The 9,786-nt window shown below is 38.4% G+C and overlaps 1 long non-coding RNA gene across 4 annotated transcripts in view; it reads left to right on the plus strand.

The window, feature by feature from the left end:
• The first annotated feature begins 1,619 nt into the window (after window positions 1–1,619).
• Window positions 1,620–9,786, plus strand: part of LOC108444729 — a 94,915-nt gene continuing 86,748 nt past the window's right edge. For all 4 annotated transcript variants that reach the window (XR_001859383.1, XR_001859386.1, XR_001859384.1 and 1 more), the window contains exon 1: window positions 1,620–1,768. This is a non-coding gene — a long non-coding RNA (uncharacterized LOC108444729). The remainder of the gene's footprint in view (window positions 1,769–9,786) is intronic.

The raw sequence follows: 9,786 nt of genomic DNA on the forward strand, positions 1-9,786 counted from the left end.
AGTGATAATAAAAAATATTATCTCTGTTCATATCATTTGTCAGCAAAGAAAAAAACAGAAAAGTCCAACGACAATGAGTAGAGTTTCAGCAGCATTCTGCTAGTTCTTAGCCAGAAATACTGTCCTGTGAGATTTGTCCACTGGGTTTAGGTGCAGAGGATGTTCTAGAAACTGCAAGGAGAGGGACAAGAGAATGTGCTTTTGCAGCTCAGTTGGTGCTAAAGAAAAGGACATGTAACTGTCATTGTAAAATGTAGTTCCGGCTCTCAGCCTCTCTTCAGGAGAGAGGCTCCAGGCCCTTAATCAGCACTGTGGCCCTTGATTGAGTTCTCTCTGTAGCTCCATATCTCACTTGTACTGGGGAGACCAGAGCTGGACACAGCAGTCCACTGGCCTCACCAGTGCTGAGGAGAGCAGAAGGATCCCCTTATCTTTGTTGTGATGGTTGCTCCTGCTGGCAGCAATCCTCCTGATGCAGCCCAGGACACTATTAGCCTGCTGTGCTGCAAAGGCACATTGGTGGCTCATGTTCAACTTGGTATCCAGCAGGACCCCCAAGTCTTTTTCCACCAAGCTGCGTTCCAGCTGGTCACAACCCAGCATGTGCTGGTGCCCGGCGTTACGGCTGTCCAGGTGCAGGACTTCACACTTCTCTTTGCTGACCTTGGCGATGTTCCTATCAGGCCATTTCTCCAGCTGATCAATGTCCAGCTAGATGGCAGCATGTCCTTCTGGCATATCAGCCACCCTGCCAGGTTGTGTCATCAGCAATCTTGCTGAGGGTGCACTCTGCCCCGTCATCCAAACTATAAGAAATAGCCTCAAGTTGACCCAGAGGAGTTTAGATAGGATATTAGGAAAAAATCATTCATTGAAAGGATTGACATGGATTGGAACAGGCTGCCCAGGGAACTGGTGCAGTCACGATGCCTGCAGGTAATTTAAAAGCCCTGATGTGGCACTTGGGGACAGGGTTTAGCAGTGGACTTGGGAGTGCTGGGTTAACAGTTGGATTCAATGATCTCAAGGGACCTTCCTAACCTAAATGATTCTGTAATTCTATTTTAAGTAGGACTGGACCCCTAAGGTACACCAGTGGTTACTGGTCTCTAACATTGCCTCTGGGCCTGACTCTTCATCCAATTTTCAATCGGCCTCACTGCTCATCCAGCATTACACCTCGTATAATATATGGTGCCATAATATAGAGGAAGCATTTATAGCGAGCACAGCTATCAGCATTGAAAGAACACCTTGTTCCCTTCTAAGGATTTTGCATGTGTGTATCCAGAAACACACCAGAGAACCACTGCAGTCCACTGTATTTAGCTTATTATGTCACAGCTGATTCCATTTAAAAAAATTCAGGTAAAAGACTTCATCTTCCCTCCATCTTTTACATGCTGATATTTTATATATTCAATCCTGAAAAGCGGAAATGTGTCACTTGGAATGGTAAAAAATGCTGTTTAAAGGTGGTTATTCAGGATACTGTAGAGTGAGGAAGAGTTTTTCTGTAACAGCCACAAAGAGCTGGGATGAAGTCACGTTTGAAAGCTGTCACCCAAAAACATGGATGAAAGACAGGTTATAAAAACCACTGTCAATACTTCCCTTCTTCTTGCCTCCTCCAAATTTCTGATCAGGAATACTTTCAGAAATGATATCAGACACTTTGCCTCTCTAACAGCTCTCGGTGTGCTCCTGCAAGCAGGACTAACAGAGAGAGGAGTGTTCTCTACTGAATGTCAACTGCTGTCTGAAACAGGTAATTCCTTTGAGATCATCTACATTAACATCATCCAATACAACCCCATTTAACCATCCTGTGTTAACTGCATGCACAAATTAAGTGTGGGAATTTTTATATCCTTTAAAAACATATTCCAAAATTATTTTTTGATGGGTTGCTTTGCATTTTTTTTCTTTGCAATTAAAACCACATCTGTGTTCTTTGATTGTACTGCTGTAGCAACAGGTTCCTAAATAGTTTTGTAAAATTATGAACTCTGTTAACTCACTGTAAACTCTTCATAGAGAAATAAAGTGACTTGCCATAGAAATTCTGTATCAGAAGAAGAAAAGTGTGTTATTGTCAAATATAAATCAATTCCACAGCTGTAAAAGCCTTTTTATTTGTCATGTGCAGGCAATAATATAAAATTAAAGTACAGTCAACATAGGGACCAGTTGTTTTTCCCCATAATAAGGCCTCAATCCATGCAACATCGTGTCATTTGTAAGCTGACATACCATTGTACATAAGGCAAAGCGATGTCTTCTCTGTGCAGATGCATATCTGAAGTTTAAGAGGCATTACATGGACAAAGCGATTTTGTTTTCCTGTTGTAATTAATTCTTCTCTCTTAGTCTTGATCATTTTGCAGCATTCTCTTCTTTTCAAGTCTGAAATCAATAATTTGTATACAGTTCTTAGTTTTAAAAAACTCCATACAATCTATGGATTATTCAGAACTTGTTTGTGGAGTAGGCATGAATGCTTTTACTAAAATTTGATATAGAAAATATGTTCATCTTCTGCCTTCTTCTGGCACTCTTAGGCATAGCAGTGAAAACAGAACTTGAACTCAAACGGCAGTATAGTGGTACACAGCATCAGCCAGCATTTTTGTAAGCCAACAGCTGCTTCTTGGCATGAATTAAATAGTTGAGTTTAGGAAAAAGCAACTAGAGCATATCTTTCCAGCCTGGAAAAACAAAGGTGGCCTTTCTAGGAAAGTGATACAAAGTTCTGGAAACATTGTAGATTTGATCTGTCATCGCTCTCTCATTAGAAGGCTCCCACTGTGATTTACTAGACTATGTACAAAAGAAAAAATTGCAATGTGAGACCTTAGAACTGTTAATTCTTTCTATTCTGGCATATAATTTTCACTCTCATTTTTCATTTTCCAGGATTTTTCCTTTTCTTTATAGTAGTGAGTTTCATCCTTTGCTTTCAAAGGGAAAGGGACAAAATCATCACTTACATAATTTTTCTTGTTTACTGAGGGCCCCTAGCCTACAGTTCACACTATCTGTGCTCTGGCAAAAGCTCTTGACAGCCAAAAATATAGCATTTTTATATTTAGACAAAAATAATGTGGTCCTAATTTCATTTTTAGATATAATTCTTAACTAATGTTTACCTACTTCTGATTTTCCCCTCTTTTATGTTTTGTGTGATGTACATATATATATACATACATAAAATTTCATATATATATATATATGAAATTAAAAGAAGAAAAAAAGAGAAGAAACTCAAAAGATTGCTCAAATAAAAGGAATAAGTATAAACATTATGAGTAACTTTTGTGCTGTAAGTTAAGCTGCAACTTGATGCCCCTGATAAAATCATTTGTGCTGTACCTGTGCCTCCTTCATTTCTCTCCTCCAACAGCCTGTTCTTCTCAAATGTGTAAAACTGCACAATAGAACATGAGCATTAGGAAGATTGGGCTGAAGACTGGGATGTGGTTTTGCATATCAAGCACACAGTGCTCAGTGGACTATTGCTCTGCCTAGTGTGACATCTTTCTTCTTCTGCAGTAATGAAATATGTACACAGCGCACCAGGCTGGGAAAGGTTCAAACTCTTGCTGTTTTTAGTTTGTACTCATTGAAAGTCAGGTGTCTGAAGAATGACCTCAGAGACCTTAGTCACAATTTTTTCACTAGCAGACTTGTTAAGTCCAGAGAGGAAAGCCACTGCCTAGCAGGACTTGCAGGACTTCAGACACTAGGCAGAGTTAGCCATTCTCTTGGACCCACGTATGTACTCCAAAATGTCACAGGGGAATATCACAGTCATGCCGCAGTTCAGCCTCAGCTGCAGTTCAGCCTCAGTTCATGAACTCTGCAGTATCTTTCTTCAACTGAAAGTCAGTCCTGCATCTGGAAGGATATCCTCTAAACTGATGGTGGTTTGGTGCCATTCTAACTTTACCCCAAGTATAAGCTGGTATTGCACATTGTGCCAAATCTGGAATAGGGAGATGAGTTGGGAAGCAGGTTCAGTGGTAGTTTGAACAGGAACAAAAATAGGATTTCCATGGATAAGGCCTTACTTGGCCTGTGGTGCTAAGATCACTGATATTCTACTGTCATATGTGACAGGCTGATGAAGGGACAACGTTGTGCTTCCTAAAGGGCCCTGCAGCCTGGAAAGCAAAGGTTTGCAGACTAGTTTTCCCTAGGAAAAGCTTGGTTATATGTGTACCAAGAGGTTCAGGGTACCTGAATCAGTCCGATAAGAAATAACTCCCTCTCTCTCCAATCAGAATATGGTGGAGGTGTTGAGGAGTCTCCTCAACACTGCTCCATCATGTCAGTCCAGTGTGATCAACCCACACTAATTATAAATATAGTCAGGTTTGAACCGTGTCACCTCCATTCTGATCCACAGACAGTGTATCACAACTTATCACACTGCTTTTGGATGCTTTGTTTCACTGCAGCTACTAAACAAATGCTAGTGTCCTAATAATTCTGGCTTGCTCAGAGTATAAGCAGCTTTTTTCTTTTTGCCATGCTTTTTCTTTTTTTCATGCTTTTTACAATCAGAAACACAAAAAGGGAATCTGTGGTTACTATTGAGTCAGTGCCTAGGTACTTTGCGTGACTTAAAAGTGAAAAGGATTTTGCCCCTTTTATCTCATTTCTTACCAGCCTGATTTAAATGATTTCGTATCTGTGGAAATGCAAGAGAAATGACATTAGCTGGAGCCTGTGGTCCCAAGTGCCCAAGATAAGCCAGCAGTTTATCTGCTGGGCAGGAGAGCATTTCAAGACATTTCACACGCTCACTCTTGTAGCACCTGTTAACAGTGCATGACTTTGTGGGATATCAGTATGAAATGGTATTCAGTGAGAAAAAATGAAGCATTTTTATTCATTCATTCACACAGTATTTTTATTCACTTATTCACATGAACAGCAAACACTATCGGGAAATAGCTGTTGCACTATGTATTCTAGTACATGACAATTTCAGGAAAAGCTCACCAGGGTCAGTATACCAAGGAAAACAGAACCAAATCCACCATTTTAATGGTTTCTCATGTGTCTTCATCTTATCTTCCCAAGTGGCAGTGAGTGACCTCACTTAAAGATTAGTCTTCACTAGAAACAGTAATACTGCTCCAATGCCTTCCTTTGCCAGAACATTTCTTTCAAACAGATGAGAGATATTTTTCCAGATCTGCTATTTTCTTCTCTGTACAACTTCTGGAGACTTTGAGATTCTGTTCTTTCTCAGATCCATTGATTTAAACTCCGAAAATATTCAAATTAGAAGTGGATGTGTAACATATTTATGGTATTCATTAGACACAGGCTTTTTATAATCTGTCTGAAAATAGGGCAAAAAAAAAAAAATTGAACATGTTTCCATTCTTTTTTTCCCAGAATTCATAATAGAATTTTTAACCTCAAAAGTGCAGATTTTTTGCTGAAGGAATTTGTGGCTAAATTGAATTTCAGGTGTAATTTCGTTCCTTTTTCCCATCAAAGAAAGGAGTTGCACCTTTTAATATTTTTTTTCTGGTTTAAATTACTTTTTAAGTGACACGGTATTTTTTAAAATAAAACTTGCATTCAGGCTGAAAGTTCTAGAGTTTAAAATGGTCTGTCATACATGAGTGAAAACTGGTGAAAGTGGTCTTTAAGCACCAATATCAGGTGGAAAAAACCCAGTGACAATATAGACAGTCAATAGACTAAACTGAGACCATGGCATGAGATGTTCCAAAGCTACATTAACAAATGTACCAAAACTAGTGTTTTTCTAGAAAAAGGAAAGAAATATTTTGAAGAAATAAAGATCTCATCAGGTTTCTACTTGGCTACATAAAACTAAATCACTGTGATCTGGAAAATACTTGATTGTAAGAAGAAGCCTCAGTGGGTGCCAGCAGAGAGGTGAGATATAATACCTGGAGTGTTTTACCAGTGATAGGTTCTCTGCAATGAACGCAGCCTGCGATACAAGGCGTGCAGGAAGGGAAAGTCCCTGATAAGGTATGGGAAAGCTATGATTAATTTAACAGGAAGGAACTTGTAAATTTGATTTTACTGTAAGCAGATGAATGAACTCTTCATCTGTGTTCTTTATCTATAGTGGCAAATGCACTTGGAAAATAAGGGGATTTCAAGATTTTTGTTCTGAGGCACTGAACAATCTGCAGTCACCCTTCATCATTTTCAGCCTATCCATCTCCATTCAAGTAATAAGGAAATAGATTTGTTCACTAATGTTTGACTTCATGTCATCAGCAAGAAAAGACATCTATTTCTTGTGATGAGACACTGTCTACTGGTAATTTTCTGGTAATTAATCACAACCATCATATTTCTTCTTCCATGTTGCTTTGCTGTAAGAAACCACAATGTTTATAGTAAATTAATCTAAAAGAAGCATCAAAAATGCCTGTCCTTTAATTTTGAAATTAGTAATTTACATTTGTGTCATTTATGTTACTTCTGTGACAATTTTAATAGTGCTGCAATTAACAGTCTATAATGCTTTCCATGATAAATCTGCTTTTCAGATATTCATCATTCAGATGTAAGTATTTACTCCACATTCAAATGAGCTTCACTGATTGGGAGCAACTGTTTATCATACACTAGTCTAGAGGCAACAAAATCATATTCATGCTTCAGTTACTTCAAAATAGCAAATTTTTAAATGTTGGTCACTATTGGCTTTTTAATATGTATTAATTAATTATAAAATGATAGCAAAGAAGAACTTGGACTCTAATTTCACTCACAAACTTCATTTATTTATTTAAAATAAACTATGTTTAAAAGCAATTTTAGTCTGTATGTGGCAAAGTCAAATTAAGATCATATCAAAATTTGCGCCTGACATTTCCTTATTTTACCAGATTTTGTAGAGTGCATGCTCTTTTGAACTTTTTTTGTTGTTGTTTTTTTTTCACTTCTCACATATTTTCTTCTCTTGTATGAACTAGACCTTGCCCCACGAATTTATGCTTGTCCAGGTATGTTCTGAGTCCAGGCACAGCCACTGGTGCATTTTGGTGAATAAGGAGTGACAGGCAAGGGCAGATAAATGTGTCTGGGGTTTTTGGTTGTCTCATATCAAAGTAGCGTCAAGTTTCTGAAGGTTGTGTTTACTTGTGGAGAAAGCCTCTAGTCATCTCTCATCTCTTCCATAGTCCTTGTTTCAACTTTCACCCGGAACTGACAGCTGCAGAGTATGAACGAGGCTGCACACTCTTCTTTTTCTTGCACCACCTCCAGCTTCTACTGCTCTTCAACTCTGTTTCACACAGAAACAGAAAACTCCAATTTCATGCACGTCTTATGCTGCTCAGTTGGGGGTTTTTTGCAGCTCTCTCCCACCAGCCACTCTCCTACTCCACTTAACTTCTCCCTGTCTTCCTCATTTACCTCAACATCTCCCAGACTGGATCTGCTGGAGTTCTTTTTCTGTGTATCTCATCTTTCCTTCTGCTGATGATTATTCTAATCACTGGTACCTGCAAAGCAGTGGGAAATACAAACAAGTCTCCTATATTCTAGGGGCTACAGTAATGGTTCAGACAATATCAGACAAAGCAAAAGTCATTAAAAATGAGTTCTTCTAATGCACAGTTGAAAAAATTTTCCTATGGATGAGATTATTTTTGCTTCCAGTAGATGCATGCTGAGAAATAGAGGAAGGAAAAGTTTCTGTCTTCTCATTGAAATAAAACCACTGAATTAAATACAACCCACAAAAATGCCATTTATCTCAAATAAATGGCATAGGTTGTGGTTTGGTTTTGTTGGTTTTTGTTTGTTCGTTTTTTAAAAGGTGTGTTAGAGAAAAAATTTATTTCAGGAGGAATAAACTCCCTGCTATTCAACAAAGTGAATTTGCTCAACAGTTTCAAAATGTCTCCCTACTTCTTCCTACTTTTTTTTTTAAAGATTGCCCAAAAACTTCAATTTTCCTTGAAAATTTGTGTGAATTTCTGCTCTGCCCAATTCCATGGGGAAGATCACATATATAAAAAAAAGTGCAATTAAGTAAATCTGAAAATATTTTATTTGGGCTGCAGTTCTAAGAATACTTTATAGCGATTGTGGGCAGGGAAAGCATCATGCTATAAGGCCAAGATTTCAAGCATTTATATTCTCAGCTAAACTTTAGCCTGCCTGCTCTTATTTTATATGATTAGGAACAGAAACTTAGTTTTTAAACAAGTATTTTCTTTCAAGACCAGTTAAGGTGATGCATCACAAAACTCAGGGTTTTTTTCCATGAAGAAACATTCCAGTACAAGCTGTATATCATCTCAATTAATCACATGCAGCTCTGAAGCTCTTATCTTAATCCCTGTACTGATAAAACAGTAATTGTTCTGAAAGACTACAAGGGAAACCGTGACTCAAGAAAGGACATGATGTTCCAGTTGATCTCAATTACTCTAATGTAACTAATTCTTTTGTCCACCATCTAAATTTAATGCTTCTGTCTCCCTGAGGATTTGTCACAAGATCTCTTATATTATATACACAGGTTTGTGCTGACCTGTCACTATCTACTCTGCATTCTCAACCAAACCAAAATAATTACCTTAATTTACCTGACAAGTCTTTTGAGACCTCAATTAATCACGGTATTTTAAGTGTTTGAATTAGTTACACACGAGTCATTAGTTCAGTGTATCTTCAAAAGATCAGATTTTACCTTCTACCTGGTTTTGGGGGTTTTTACACAGAGACATGAAGAGCTAAACTTCTGGTCTAACTGAACATTATTGACTCATACTTCATGAAGACTTAGTTTTGGTGTGGCAATACAGCCTTCAGTAGAGTTACGCCACTATATCATGAAGAAAATAAAAATTTGCCCATCAGCTTCAATAGTTCTAGTAGAGTGAACATTTGCCTAATGGCAACCAGTTTGTTCTTTTCGCAGTGTATTAGATGAAGTCCCTCAACATGCATAAAATACTATATTCTCATTTCTCTGGGAACAGCATTTGGGCATGAGCATGCCTTTCTGGAGCTCATTGTGCCGTTCGGTCACGTTAAGTATTTCTCTCTTTCTCTCTGCCTAAGGGGTAACTGTACAGTATTAAGTACCTGAATTAGGATAGGAAATAGTACATCTTAAAACCTGAAAGTATGGTATATTTCACTTTGAGAATCTCATGCTTCATCAGTTGATGTGTACTTGTTGCGTTGCCTCTCATCCTTCTCAGATGTACCATGAAAGTAGCACTTATAACCCAAGTCACAACTCAGTCACTTAAAAGAATGGGCAACTTTCTCCCAGTTTTTACTGCAAAAGAAATCTCAAAAAGCAGTCTGGTGAAAGCATTTCCTGAGTATGGTCACCAATAACTTCCTCACTCCTAGTACAAGTAAAAATAACAGAGAAAGACAGAAAAGATAGTCCTGGAGCCACTTCCATAATAACCTTGTTCAGTCCATTTAGAAAGAGAAGTCTCTTCTTGCTCATGCTATGAAAACATTATCACCCTGAGACAGCCGCCCACTTCCAAATAACTCTGTTCAGTCCATTTAGGAAGAGGTTTCTCTGCTCGCATGTGAGTCCCTTCCCCCGACTTGCAGCTTTTCCCACAACTGCTTTTGAGGGTCCACTCTTGAAGTTTTTCGGGGTACAGTTTTAAGGTTGAGCCGTTCAGAAACAAAAGTTCTCTTCACCCATCTCTGGGAGCATTTCATCTTAAAGAACAGAGGCCCTCCGCCTTCCCTGGGAGCAAAGGGTCCTCCTCATCTTCATCTTTAGGACTATCTCTG

This window comes from Corvus brachyrhynchos, unplaced genomic scaffold, assembly GCF_000691975.1.
Source record: "Corvus brachyrhynchos isolate BGI_N302 unplaced genomic scaffold, ASM69197v1 scaffold281, whole genome shotgun sequence".
Lineage (NCBI taxonomy): Eukaryota > Metazoa > Chordata > Aves > Passeriformes > Corvidae > Corvus > Corvus brachyrhynchos.